Source organism: Lagopus leucura, unplaced genomic scaffold (genome assembly GCF_019238085.1).
Source record: "Lagopus leucura isolate 7727_CA_CO unplaced genomic scaffold, USGS_WTPT01 Super-Scaffold_100028, whole genome shotgun sequence".
In the NCBI taxonomy this organism is placed as follows: Eukaryota; Metazoa; Chordata; class Aves; order Galliformes; family Phasianidae; genus Lagopus; species Lagopus leucura.
This window is the reverse complement of record NW_024962279.1, coordinates 4,433,260-4,446,173: the sequence shown is the minus strand read 5'-3', so window position 1 is coordinate 4,446,173 and position 12,914 is coordinate 4,433,260. Positions and strand designations below refer to the sequence as shown.

The 12,914-nt window shown below is 46.0% G+C and overlaps 1 protein-coding gene across 4 annotated transcripts in view; it reads left to right on the top strand.

Moving 5' to 3' along the window:
• FOXP1 (forkhead box P1) overlaps window positions 1-12,914 on the top strand; it is a 337,019-nt gene that overhangs the window by 128,184 nt on the left and 195,921 nt on the right. For 3 of the 4 annotated variants that reach the window (XM_042880828.1, XM_042880831.1, XM_042880827.1), the window contains one exon: window positions 12,035-12,100. The gene's annotated coding sequence lies outside the window, so the exon portion shown is untranslated. Of the gene's footprint in view, window positions 1-5,331; window positions 5,416-12,034; window positions 12,101-12,914 lie in introns of those variants that run through there. The other variant, XM_042880829.1, reaches the window with a different exon arrangement.

Sequence of the window (12,914 nt, the reverse complement as noted above, 5' to 3'; positions counted from 1 at the left end):
ATGAGCCCCTTTTACGTAGCCCAGGTGCGGATTAGCTCTAAACCGTTCCCCATTCCTGTGTTTGTGGGAGACTGTTTTCAATTCTTACAAAGAAGCCGTACAAGTCAAGCCATAGAAACAGCAGAAGCAAAATCCAGAAAAGGATTTTTTAAAAAAATACATTGACAAAGTGTTTGCGATCTCAGATCGGCAGTCTGGATCTAAGAACAGTCATAGCTGCTCTAAGTGTGCTTTTTCACAAAGAAAATAGTGGCAGAATGTTCCCGCCTTTGCCTCCCTACCCGTGCTTGGAGCGGTGTTTCTCCTTTCCTGCACAGCCGCCCCGTGCTGGCGCTCAGCAGGCAATAAGCACTGCCAGCCACGGGTGCCAGGACAGGGCAGCTGTGCTCAGCCCCTCATGGTGCCACCGGCGGCCATGGGGACAGCCCTCGGTGTCTCCCATGCCACCAAAGCCATTGCCTGTGGCAGCGGGTGCTGCCCTCGGCCTGCTGAGGGCAGGGAGGGAGACCCAGCCACGCTGTGGCATTTTGGAGCACGGAGCGGGCTTTGGGCCGGGCTGTGTTGTTGCAGAGAAGTCAATTAAGAATAAGAGCTGTGAGTCAGCAGCCAGGGCTGTGGCCATCGTGCCTGTGAGCGGTCGCCTTTGAAGTGCTGTTGTTGGTACCGTTTTACGGCGCGCACTCGCGCTATGAATCACGATAGTTACATGGGCGATTTTCCCTCAAGAACCGAGCCAGCCCCAGACAATCGCGAGGCAGCTCTTTCAGTCCAACATGCCGGGCCTGGCCTTTGTGTGGGGCTGCCCACGGGGCCACCGAGGCCGTCTGTCTGTCTGCCGTCTGTCTGCGGCAGGGTTGTCTCCCACCTTCCTCTGGGTGAGAGTGAGTGGCAGTCCCGGCCGTACAGCCTTTGCACATCAGCCCTGTCCTTCATCCACACGCCTTCTCTTGGGCATGCAGCTCCTCGTGTTCTTCTCCCAGCAGCCTGTGGCACCGCTCAGGGTTTTCATATGATTTTTCCCCCTCGCTGGGTGCTGGGAGGAGGATCCAGCCCCAGATCCTGTGGGTAGGAGGAAACGTGTGCTCAGTGTCACCTCAGATGTTGGTCTTTGCAGTGTTTCCAGGATGGTGGCAGCTGGAAGCGCTTGGGGCCAACTCTTAGCATCCCAGATAGAAAAGATGTGCTGAGGTGTCCTTTTTCCCCTTCTGTCTGCATCATTCCCTCCTTGCGTCCCACGTAGGGTGATGCTTAGAAACACATCTAAAACCAACTTCAAAATGGATTGCTTACCCATGTTTCTTGAACTGATAATTTTGCTGGCACATTATTATTCATCCTCTGCTATTTTCACACTGTGACACAAAACTAGAGAGAAGAAGAGATTGAAATTCTGACCGGTACGTTATCCTGATACCTGACACGCTGTGTCGATATGAGAGTATCTTTACCACAAGGACTTTCTTGGTGGTTTTACAGATCCCAGTGTGAATAAGAAGAAAAAAGCTGAACTAATAGCTCATGAAGCAAAAATATTCTTTTTCTTAAAGAAATTGATTAACATGCAAATATGTACTGTATGCATATTAAATATCATTTCAAAATGTGATGGGCAGGAAGCATAAGTGATGCCATTTGGTTTTGTGGCATCAGTGTGGGTTGATTAAGGGGGTGGGGATAAATTTTGGGGATTATTGATATAGCATGAGCAGAGCCAGATGGTTGTATTACACATCTTTTGTGTTCTTGTTTGCTTCTTAAAGCAGTTGCAGAATTTTGCCCTGGGCAAAATTTACTCTTTGCTTGTATGTTCCCCTTGTGAATTTACTTTTGACAAAGTACTTCACAACGAAGGGAAACACTGCGCCCGCAAACTTCTCCCTTCCCTTCGCATTTGTGAAATCAACAGCCCTGTACTTATAAAATATTTTGCAACTTGTGAAATAAATTAGCAGTAGGTGCAAGTTCAGTGCGTTGTGTTGTGTGCTGCTACCCCTGTGTATGTGATACTGATTTCCAGTGTGTGATTTTTGTAAATTTTCCTCGCAGTGTTTTGGAGAGGAAACTGTGGAAATGGCACCCAGTTCATTTTAGTGCGCTAGTTATGTGGTATTCTTCCATTAAATAAATGTTGTCTTAAAGATTAATGAGCTAATTTTTCCACTACTTCTTTTTTCTTTTTTTTTTTTTTTTTTTTTTTTCATACTTTCTTCTTTTTTTAAAGTTTTGAGACTGCGGTGTACCTGATTCATATTATCAAAAACACATACTTTGTGGTATTCAGGTTGAGTGGGAGAAGGTTATGAAAGGTAGGTGGTTCTTAACTGGGTGTTTGTGACATTTGTTGGAAATGCTTATCACTGGAACCACCAGAATTTACATGTATTTGTTATTTCCCTTTGAAAGCAAATTTAGCTTTATTTCCCATAAGAGATGAGTTTTGTAAAAGCTTTGTAAAAAACAATTTAAATCTTGTGCCTCACGCCGGTTTTCACCAGCATCGCTCCATCGACTCAGCCGAGTTCACCCCAAATCAGACCCCTGGATGACGAGGCCCCTCTGCATTTAGCAATTACAGTGAAAATGATCGTGACTGTAAACACGTTCCGTCCTCCGCCTTGGCGTCTGTGTGAGCCGAGTGGGCTCGCCTTGCTCAGTGGCAGGACTTTCACAGGGACCAGCGCCCGGCTCTTCTGCTTCAGATGCTGACTCGGTGGCCCCACACCTGTGTCTCCTCTCTGGGCAGGGCTGACCCCCGTGTTTTGCCCAGGTTACAAGAGGTGACCTCGGGTTCTTTGTTGCGACCGGGAGCTTGATGAAGAAATGGCACCGAGCAGCTCTGACCTTCTTGAGCTCCCTGACTATTCCGTCACAAGTCTGAGGCTGCAGCAACTTGCTTCGAATAATGATGCCATTGTGCTCATCCTATCTGATCAGTTCTTGAAATGTTTTAGTAAGTCTATCTTACAACATTATAAGAAGATAATCAGCTGCCTTAGAAGGTCCCCATCTGGAGTATAGAGTTCTTTTACTGAAAGATGTTTTGCCTTTCTGAGATAGCTCTCGCATTTCATCATCTGTTGTGCAGAGATGAAGTGCATATGAAAAGTCAGTGACTCTGAATCCATCTGTTGTTATTATTTTCCACTGATAATTGGCTTGAACAATGAAATGTCTGTGTCTGTAGCCTTTGAAACTGTACACCCTGTTTATTTTCTGGAGGTCTCACTCCAGTCTCACCCCCCCAACCTTTTTTTTCTTGTTTTGTTCTGTTGTGTTGGGTTTTTTGTTTCATTTTCTCTCAAGCTCATAACTAGTGGAGCTTGCATGAAGATGGCATCTTTGACTCTGTGCATCAGTATGTGTCACACAGCATCTAAAGCTTGCCTGCCAATTTTTGTCAGGTTTCTATGTCTGCTCTGTTTAAGGACACAGTAGGCTTGCAGCAGGAAGACCGGCAGACCCAGACTGTATACATCTTACCTGAAATGTAGTATTTATTTCACTTTCTCTATTAAAATATTAATTGACTCCAGCATCTAATACCTATGGAATTAGACACTACCTGTAATTGTGTAATATATTCAGTTGCATCCAGTTTTGCATGATGCAGGGTATTAATATTGGATTCCACTAACAGCAGTTCCATTAGCTTGCTCAACCAGTATGAGATATATATGAGCAGGGAGGCATAACTACCAGCCAGAACTGCCAAAACAGTCATTAGAAGCTCCATTGGGATGGACAAAGGCTTTTACACAGTGATATACTGATTAAATTTTGTTCTATGGTTTATTTGCATCAAGGTTAGATCACTATCATCTATGTGAACCGTATTATTTAACACCTTATTTGGAAGGTCATTTCAATGCAAAAACAGTGAGTGATACAGGGGCTCTAAAATTTCTTGCAGGATTTTTTGTGGGGGGGATTTTTATCTTGTTAGGCTTGACTGGCTCTTGTTAGCAATTTTGTTTTAACACGGTGAGTTTAATCCAAGGGAAAGTGAAAACTCCCTCCATTCTGTAGGAGTGCCTAGTTGAACCGAGCATGTTTGATTCTCATTGAAACTGCTAGCTATACCCAGTATCCTTTGAAATAATCTGCAGCACGTGCTTGAGAGCCCAGTCACTGCGTGCTGCTTTCTGTGTGCGTGAGGGGTCTTTCAGAATGAAATTTCGGTGTCGAAAGCAGTCGTGTTGTCCATCTCGTGCGGCAGTCTGGAGCACAGGAGAGAAAGACAGGGGAGTATAATCTTATTTGTGTTTCAATGGCAATCATTTAATACTGCGAGTTATTAAAAAATAATTAAATTACTAAAACCAACATGTAGCTAGGACTTACAGAAAGAGGTCAGTGCGATTTGACTCCTTGAGTTAGGGAGGGACACTGGTGAATTCCAATTGCTTTCACATTTCGCTTCTTCATTCTATTTCTGGGAGGATACACAGGAGTGAAAAAATAATGTATTTCTCTAGAAGCAAGAATAAATCACAGTGTATAATTATGGATATTTGATTATAATAATAGATGCTTCGAGGTGCTTGGTGGTTATCACAGTCTCTAATTTAGTTGGTTTTGGAAGTAAATATGGTCTGGAGGGGCAGCTTTGTGAGACTGATATTTTGGAAATGACATTTTTGGAGGAACCCTTAGAAATTTTTTCCCTTTCCCCCAATGAAGCAGTGAATCGGTGCGCGTTATGCAGTGGTTCGTAACAGCTGAAGTAGGTTTCCATGTGGAATGTCTCTTATATAGTAAACAAAACATAGGGACAGCGCGAGCAAATTCACATTTAATGCGTCACCTCAACCAGAAGTCTCTGTATTAATTTTAAATCCTTGTTACTGGCGATATATTGGGTTGCAGCACAGTTAATGAAAATGAATTTTACAGGTGGTGCTTGGTTGTGTTTCTGCTGTGGTGAAATGGGTGGCTGAGCCAAAGCGGGCAGAGCACACGGTGCAGTTTTTTTGCCAGAGCAGTGCTTAGATGAGAAATGAACGTTTGGCATCGAGTTGTTGGTGCTGTTGTTATTTACTATTAGATGAGGAAAGCGTTTAGCTCCACGGTTTGATTTGATTTGGTAGCTCCTACCCCCTTAAACAAGCTGTGCAGCTTGTCAGAGATCAGGACAGGTAGAATGCACAGCAGGCGTCTGATTTGAGCCAGTTACTCATTTGCTGAGTGTTTGTGTTTATGCAAAGGGGCCTCTTCCTGCATATTTAATCTAGAGTAAGGCAGTGGCTTTTGTTGTGTTTAGACCACATACCTTCAGTCCTTCCTTACACTGCAGCCAGTGTTGAGGCACAGAAAGGCTGGATAGTCAGAAGTGCTTTAGTGTTCTCAAACTCTCAACTTTCTGCAGTTGGTTGGGAATTACTTGCAGCTCTAAGGCTTTTTCTTCCTCATTAATGGGTAAGTTTGCACTACGGTAGGGTGAGATACTTTTGTTTCTGTTCCGTTTTATAAATGCAGAGAGCGAGTGTTTGTTTGTTTGTTTGTTTGTTTGAATCGTCCAAAGCTCCTTGAGCAAAGTCGGTGTGCCGGGGCAGTTTGTAGCAGGAATTGGCTGAGGAATACAGGTGTTTCTGGAATATACTACGAATAAAGTCCGAAACGCCGTGCTGCAATAGGCAGGTATTGGCGGGGGGGCAGCGGGGACTGAGTTCGGTGTTGTTATTCTTTGTGCTAACAAATCCTGTTTTGTAACTATCCCGAAGATAATGCTGCCATTGTTAGCTAAAAGCTTTCCAACAGTGTGCAACACAGAACTGCAAAAGCAGCAGCAAAAAAAAAAAAAAAAGGAAAAAAAAATAAATCCAACCCCTCTGGTCTTTATTGTTTCCTTAGCAAGGGTCCTCACCAGTGTGTCTGTGCTGTAAGAGGAAGGTTTTCCTTACGTGGGAATTGAATCGTCTCTTCATTGATATTAATAGCACACTGGAGATGTTAGCCATGATGCAGAGCACGGGGCTGTGGAGTAGGAAACCTGATAGCGCGGGGGGAAACATGACAGTCCTGCTGCTGCTGGGGCGGGCGGCAGCCCTGCGCCGGGGCTTCGCATCATGGCATCCTCAACTACTGGCTGGAGGTGTTTTCATCTGCAGCTCTTTCTTTTAGTACAGCTGTAATTACTGCCGCTCGCGCTCGCCCTTATTAACCGTGCGGCTCGCTTTCTGCCTCGGTCTGAACAGATTAGTTGTAGAAATGACTTCCTAGCACACCCTGCGCGGGGTCCGGCGGCGGGGCCCGGCGTGGCCATCGGGGCCGGGTGACAAAGGGCGCATCTCCGGAGTGCCGCCGTGGCGGCGGGGGAGCCGCCGCGCGCCGAGGCCGGCAGCAGTAGTTGGGGCGAGCAATTAACTATTTCCTCCGTTTGAGTAACTCCTCTCAAACAGAAGAGTGTGCTGTTCCACCACATGTTGGGAAGCGCGAGGAGCGGAGAGAATTTCACCAACCTGAGCACGGCGTGCGGGGACCGCGGTGCGCGGCGCGATCCGCCCGCCTGGCGCGGCGCTGACGGCGGGGAGCCGGGGGGCGCCGCGGTGCGCAGCGCCATTGCTCGAACCGCCCGTGATGGGCAGCGCGGCGCTTCTGTGCACCGCGTAAGAAAAAAAAAAAAAGGAAAAAAAAACTTTTTTATGAGCGAAAAGTACCTCAGTCACAGCACCTCGTGTGATTAGTGCTATTGTATTCTTAAATTTTGATTGATAGAGATAATAGTTTTCACTTAAAAATACAGACAGGTACTTTAACTTTCCATGACAATAGCTATTTGCATTTCTTTTATCTTTTTGTTTAACACTCGTGGGGGTTGGGACGGATTTGATTATTAACTCTTATTGCGCACCCGCCTAAAAGCTAAAACAAAGCTTTTGTTAACGCTTCCAAGGTAAAACAGCAAATATTGTTTTTAGGCTTCAACGTTTAAGGGCCGCTAAAGGATCCCCCGGCGGTAGCGCCGCGCGGCCGCCACCGGAGCCGCCGCGAGGTAAGGGCCGCCCGCCCGCCCGCTCCCGCCGCACCGCGCCCGGGGCTCGCGGCGCTGCGGGCTGGGCGGGAGCGGGGTGAGCGCGGGGGCGCGGCGGGAGGCGGCGGCGCTTCGTCGGAGCTGCGGCCGTGCGCCGGAGCTGCGGGACCGCTGTGCGAGTCTCGAGAAGTAACTGCGCGCCGCTCCCCCCACCCCCTATTTTTTTTTATTATTTTTTTAATTTTTAATTTCTGTCAGGCGCTGAGCAGCGCTCGCACTGCCCGCTCTGCACCCGCGGCTCTGCACTCGCCCCGCAGCCGCTCCCGCCGCTCCTCGCTCACACGAGGCCAAGTTTCCGGAGGAGAAGTCTAGACATAAAACGGTTAAGGCCGGCGTTCAGGCACGGAGTTATTTTAAGGAACAGGGAGATGGGGAGCGCTCGGCCGGGCTGCGGGCACGCCGGGTCCCTCCGTGCGCCGCGGGCTGCCGAGCCGAGCTCGAGTCGTGCGCTGCCCACGGCTCCGTGCGAGCCGCTGCCGAGCGGGGAGGAATGGCTTGCGATCGCTTTGGTAGCGTTGGCTCACGTCAAGTGATTCTTTTCCAAGGTTACAGTGGACACGAAAGGTAATATTCTGTGGGAAGAGAAAATGTGCCGTGCGTAGCTTTGTCCTCGTGCTCCTGTTTATTTTTTTGCTTTATTTCTGTTCAGAATAAACTAAAAGCACCGGGCAGAGATTCTGCCCAGCCTTCTGATGTCTGGAAATGAAGCACGGCCTGACGTGCTCACCCTTCCCCGACAGGCAGCGAGCTGCTGCCCGGCGCTGCTCACAGCGAGGTGGCAGAGCAGCTCTCGGCCCCTGCAGTTGTGCTGCTCACCTGCATTTCACTTTCTGAGGAGGCGATAATGACTCCTGATAAAGAAAATCCCATGATATTTAATAGAAACTACGCAGTAACAAGCAGCTGCCTTGACAGAGGGCAGAATTCTTTTTCCCTTCAGTATTATATATATATGTGTGTGTGTGTGTGTATTTGGTTGCTTGACACCTCAAAAAAAAAAAAAACCACAAAAAAAACAGGCATGGTAAAACTGAAGGGCCTTATTCTGAACATCTCCAAAGCAGTGCTGCACATGGTTTGTGTGCTGGTGCAAGGCTAGGAGAGCTGTGTGCAGCACCGTGTCCACAGCACGCCTGCTGCTCTTTGCCAGCACTCTGTAGGTGTAGTCTCAGGGTTAGCAAAATACCAAATAAAAAAGCAATTTTTTTTTTTTTCTTTTACGTATCTGTAGTCAACAAAGTCATTGGCTGCACTGATTCCCCTCCCGGATGACAAAATAGTAATACTGGCAATAGCAGGGCATCTTTCAGGCTGGTACAGCTGTGTGTGACCTGGGCAGTTTGAAGGGAAGCAGTAGCTGTGTTAGGTGGCTCGCTGTATTTAGATGAGTTACGAAGGCACTTATATTACTTATCAAGTTTTGTTATTTTAAAGCTTTCAGGAAAACCTGTAGTTAATATTTTATTCACAAAATCAGAGAACCAGACACATTAAATATAGTTCAGCCAATCTTATATAAGAGAAGTTAATGGAAACCAAAATTCAGAAACAGTTTTTGTTGTACTGTCGTGTGCGTGTTCTCTGTCTATTTTGAATAAAAAGAGTGCTTTCTAGGTAACGGCAGGGAGATTCCCTCTCTGGTTTAGATTTCCAGTAATGATTTGCAAGCTACTCAGGGCCAGGACACTGGCAAAAAAAGAAGTGAATAATGCTAAGCAGGGAAGCAGTTCAACTGATGCTCTACTTTCCTGCGTAAAATTACTCACAGTCAATTTGTGTGGATTCAAGATCTTTGTTCATCAATTTCTGGCTATACCCGAGGTTATTGGATTTTGATATTAATAAAAACGTTAATCTTTTAAGTAGAGCTTCGTTCCATAACGCTGTTTATCTCTATTTTCTTCATATTTTGGGGTAAATTTGGCTTTGCAGTGCTCACTTGGTGTTAGGACTCCATCCCACAGCTTTCCCAGGATTATCTCCTGACAAAGGCGACCACTAAATTGAGCAAGTATGGTGGGATCAGAAATGCCAGAGGGACTGACCCAGCAGCAGGTAAAATGGCAAAGCCTCTTCTGTCTTTGTCTTGTGCCCTGGTACCAAATAGATGCGCAGGGCTGGATCCGGAGCAGTAGGGGTTTGTTGTCTTAAAGTCAACTGAGCAGGCCATGGCAGTGGCTCAGGTCGTGATCTTAGCATCATTACTGGTTGCCTTTCCCAAACCCTGTTGAAAACAGCTCTTGTAAAACGTATTTCTATACTCAGGGATTTCAGAATGCTTAAGAGAAGCACTGACTCATCTTGCTGATAGGCAAACTGAGGCAGTCAGCATGTAAACTGCATGTTTTCAGGGATGTCTGTAAAATCTGAGCGGAGCCAGTAGTTCAGCATGGTCTGTCCCCTCTGTGTGATCCCAGCTAAGCCATCGGAGCCGTGTTGCAGGTGTTGGGAGAGCTTCCCTCGACTTGTGAGACGATACGGCCACCGCTGCTCGCAAAGTGGGTTTTTGTGTGTGGTTTGTTTTTCTATTTTAATCATCTCCTCGAGGGAAAGTATGAGTGTAGCGAACTGTCTTGCTTGGGTAGGTTGGGATTTTTTCCTTGTTTGCTCCACACACACACTTACAGTGTTGATGGTACTTGGTGTTTATCTTAAAGACAGCATGATGGAAGGAATGTGTGTTGCCTACATCAATTCACTCACCCGTATAAACATTTTCAGGAGGAGAGTCTGTATTTGTATTGCTACGTTTTGAGATATTCGGCTTTTAGACTATTAATGAGAAATTTTCACAGGTGGGAACAGCTGTCCCTGCTGCTCATTTTAATTTCTGCGGTACATTATCCAAATTATTGACAGGTAGTAGCATGGCACAAATGTCCAGGACTGAAAGCAGCCCCAGCTCTGCCAGTGGTTGCACTGTGGGCAGCGTGGCAGCCCTGCCCAGCCCTCACTGTGCCGTCCTGGAGCACGTCCTGCCCATCAGCAGCAGAGGCCCAATGCAGAGCGTGCCTTGCAGCGTTGTTTCTCTGGAACCAGCACACGTGGACAAAGTTACCTGCCTCCTGCAGCCCCACTTAGAGGGTTATTGTGTGCGCGATTTATGCAAACATGTCATTTTCAGCAGTTTCCTTAAAAAGTGTATTTTAAGATGGTTCTCTTGCTATCATGAAGACTCGGGGTAGAAATGAAGTCTGCTTGCAAAATACTGCCAAAATACAGATCTGACTGCCAAATACCGGGGAATTTGTAAAATAGATAAATATGAAAAGGGGTTTAAAGGTTCGCATCCGAGATAACCCCTGCAGCAAAGCAAGATAAAAGCCTCCATTGTTGTTAATCTAAGAGCACATCGTATGTCAGAGGTCATGTATTTTACATAAAAGATGTATTGTTTTACATGCTCTCAGGAAGGTGAGGCCTGAGCTATTAGGATGGAGCAGTGCTGTGTCCTTTCGAGTGCAGGATCTGTGTGTGATGTGTGCACCCCAGTGAAGCATGCAGTGTTTCCTATCCATCACACACGTACGTGTTGTGGCCCACATCCCCTGGTATCTCGTCACAAGCACTGGCAAAAGAAATTCTCTCTCATTAAAAGGAGGTGAAATAGCAGCCGATAAAAGCAATACTAATTTCATCTCAAGCTAGCCTTTTTTTTCTGCCTAGAATTCGTAATTGTCAGTGGTAAAGAAAATGCCTTATTCTTACTGGGAAAACAGTTTTTCCTTCCAGAATAAATGGCAAGTGAGTACATCTTCTTCAGAAATAATTTAATGGAGGTTCTCATTTTTCCCAGAGGTTGGTATTCTGCTGCTTCAGTCAAAAGCTTTACCTCCTGATGGAAACGGCATAACTTAGCATTTGGCGAGTTTCAGTAACACCCCCAAAGCTCCACCTCACTGTGTGAATTTCATGAAATGGAGTTTCACGTAGCTCTGTCTTACACATCCACATGTCACTGACTTTCCATTTTGTATGATGTCATCTGTGTCGGCACATTATTGCACGCTTCTTTCTGTCCTCATTAAACTGTGGTAGCCTACACCCCTGCAGCAGGTCAGTGTTTCAGTGACATTGTTCTAATTTTACTCTTCTAAGGTATTTGGTCAATTGATGCTGAATTAATTCTGAGTGCTGTTAGTGGTTTGAGTTAGTAACTCGATCTAAATTAATAAACAAATGTTTTTCTTTTCTCTTGTACCATATGTTGATCCCAATTACATGAACAGAAAGTGGCAGATTGTCATGTTTCTTAAAAGATTACATACTCTTTTGCATAAGAGAGAGTACACAAGATGCAGTAATATACAGGGTAAAAAAAAACCCTGCACGTGCTGTTTTCTCCCTCCTACTTTTTTATAAAGACACTCTTTAATTATTTCTCCCTTTAATACCCACTGTTCTCACCACCTTGGCTTTCTTGGTATGCTTAACCAGAAGAAACCTCGAGACAGTAAACAACTTTTTGAATGGGGCGTGGAGGATGCAGCTAGTTTTAAAATCTTATCTAGGACTGTGTCTCTATGGAAAAGGATGGAAAAGGAAAGGATCCAGAAGCTAAAATAGACGTGGTTACAAACGGTCTTAAAATGCCTTAAGCAAGGAGAACTCATTCAGACAATAGTCAGATTCCTGAAACAAAGGACTGAACTCATATATTATTCAAACTGAAAATAGATTGATAGACATCGAGATTAAGAAAGTTTATGCTGGAGAACAAAGATGTCTCATCTCCACGGTTTTTTGTTGCTTTTTTTTCCTCCCAAAGACCAAGTTGTTCTTGCTGAACTGAAGAGCCGCACACAGGCTGGTACCGATAAGCAGCAGTCCTGTGACTTGATTGTTTTTATTAACTCTCTCTGAAAGTCATTCACCATTAAACACGATTAGATTCGTTTGTTGCTTTATTGATGTTTGTACTTGCAAGGCCGGGGCCAGTGAAACGCTTTGGGTGTTGTTGCCAGCACGGACACGGCGGTCATGTGTGTTCCCTTCTTTTTGCAGGGTAAGAAGAGTGACCTATTTGGGTGGCTGTAACTGAAGATTGCGTTACAGGAGCAACAGCAGAAGGTAAATACAAATACTGTCTTGTGCGTAGTTTCTGGAACATGTTGGAATGGAGGACCTGATCCTACAGACCCCATGAACGTGCTTTAGTGACACAAGTGAAGTTCCTGTGGCAGCACAGGTAGCAGCTGTGAGGTTGGGCTTGGCACGAAGCTTTTGTGGCTCAGACATGAGAAGTCAATGGTTTAGGTGCCCAACAGCATTCCAGGAGAAAGGCCACAAGGATGTCCTTTTTGGCTTCTCACCATGTGCTGTGGGGGCTGTCTGATGGCTGAGAGCAGTTGTGTGTGGATGGGAAGACCCAGCTCTGGTTGATCTTGGTGGCCACGTGGCCAGCATTCATGAGTGCAGGGCTGGGAGCTGCAGCAGCTCTGCCCCACAGCAGGGTTGGTTGTCTTGCTGGGCTGGGTCCCTGCAGAATGGCCCGGTTGGCTTCAGTGCTGTGGCATCCTGAGCTGACACACTGCTGGGTTTGCAGCAGTGCAGCGGAGAGCAGAATTTAGCTGTTGCTCTGTGCAAAATGATTTTTATTTAAAGCAATGTGAAAGTCCCTTCCTTCGGAATTAACTCCTTGCTTCTCTTCTGGCCCAAAGTTTCAAGTTGGAAAGGAATATTAACATCACAAAAGTGGTGATTCATAGAATTAACTTGCAGAAGACAGGAGTGATGCAGATCAGTGTTTGGTACTGAAGGGTGTCATCTGACTGAGGTTCATATGGCTGCTTTATAATCACCTTCTTTCAGAAATTAATAGTCGGTTAAGCACCATAGCAACAAGCAACACTGATGTAAGCGCTGAGCAGTGGCTGCTGCTCGC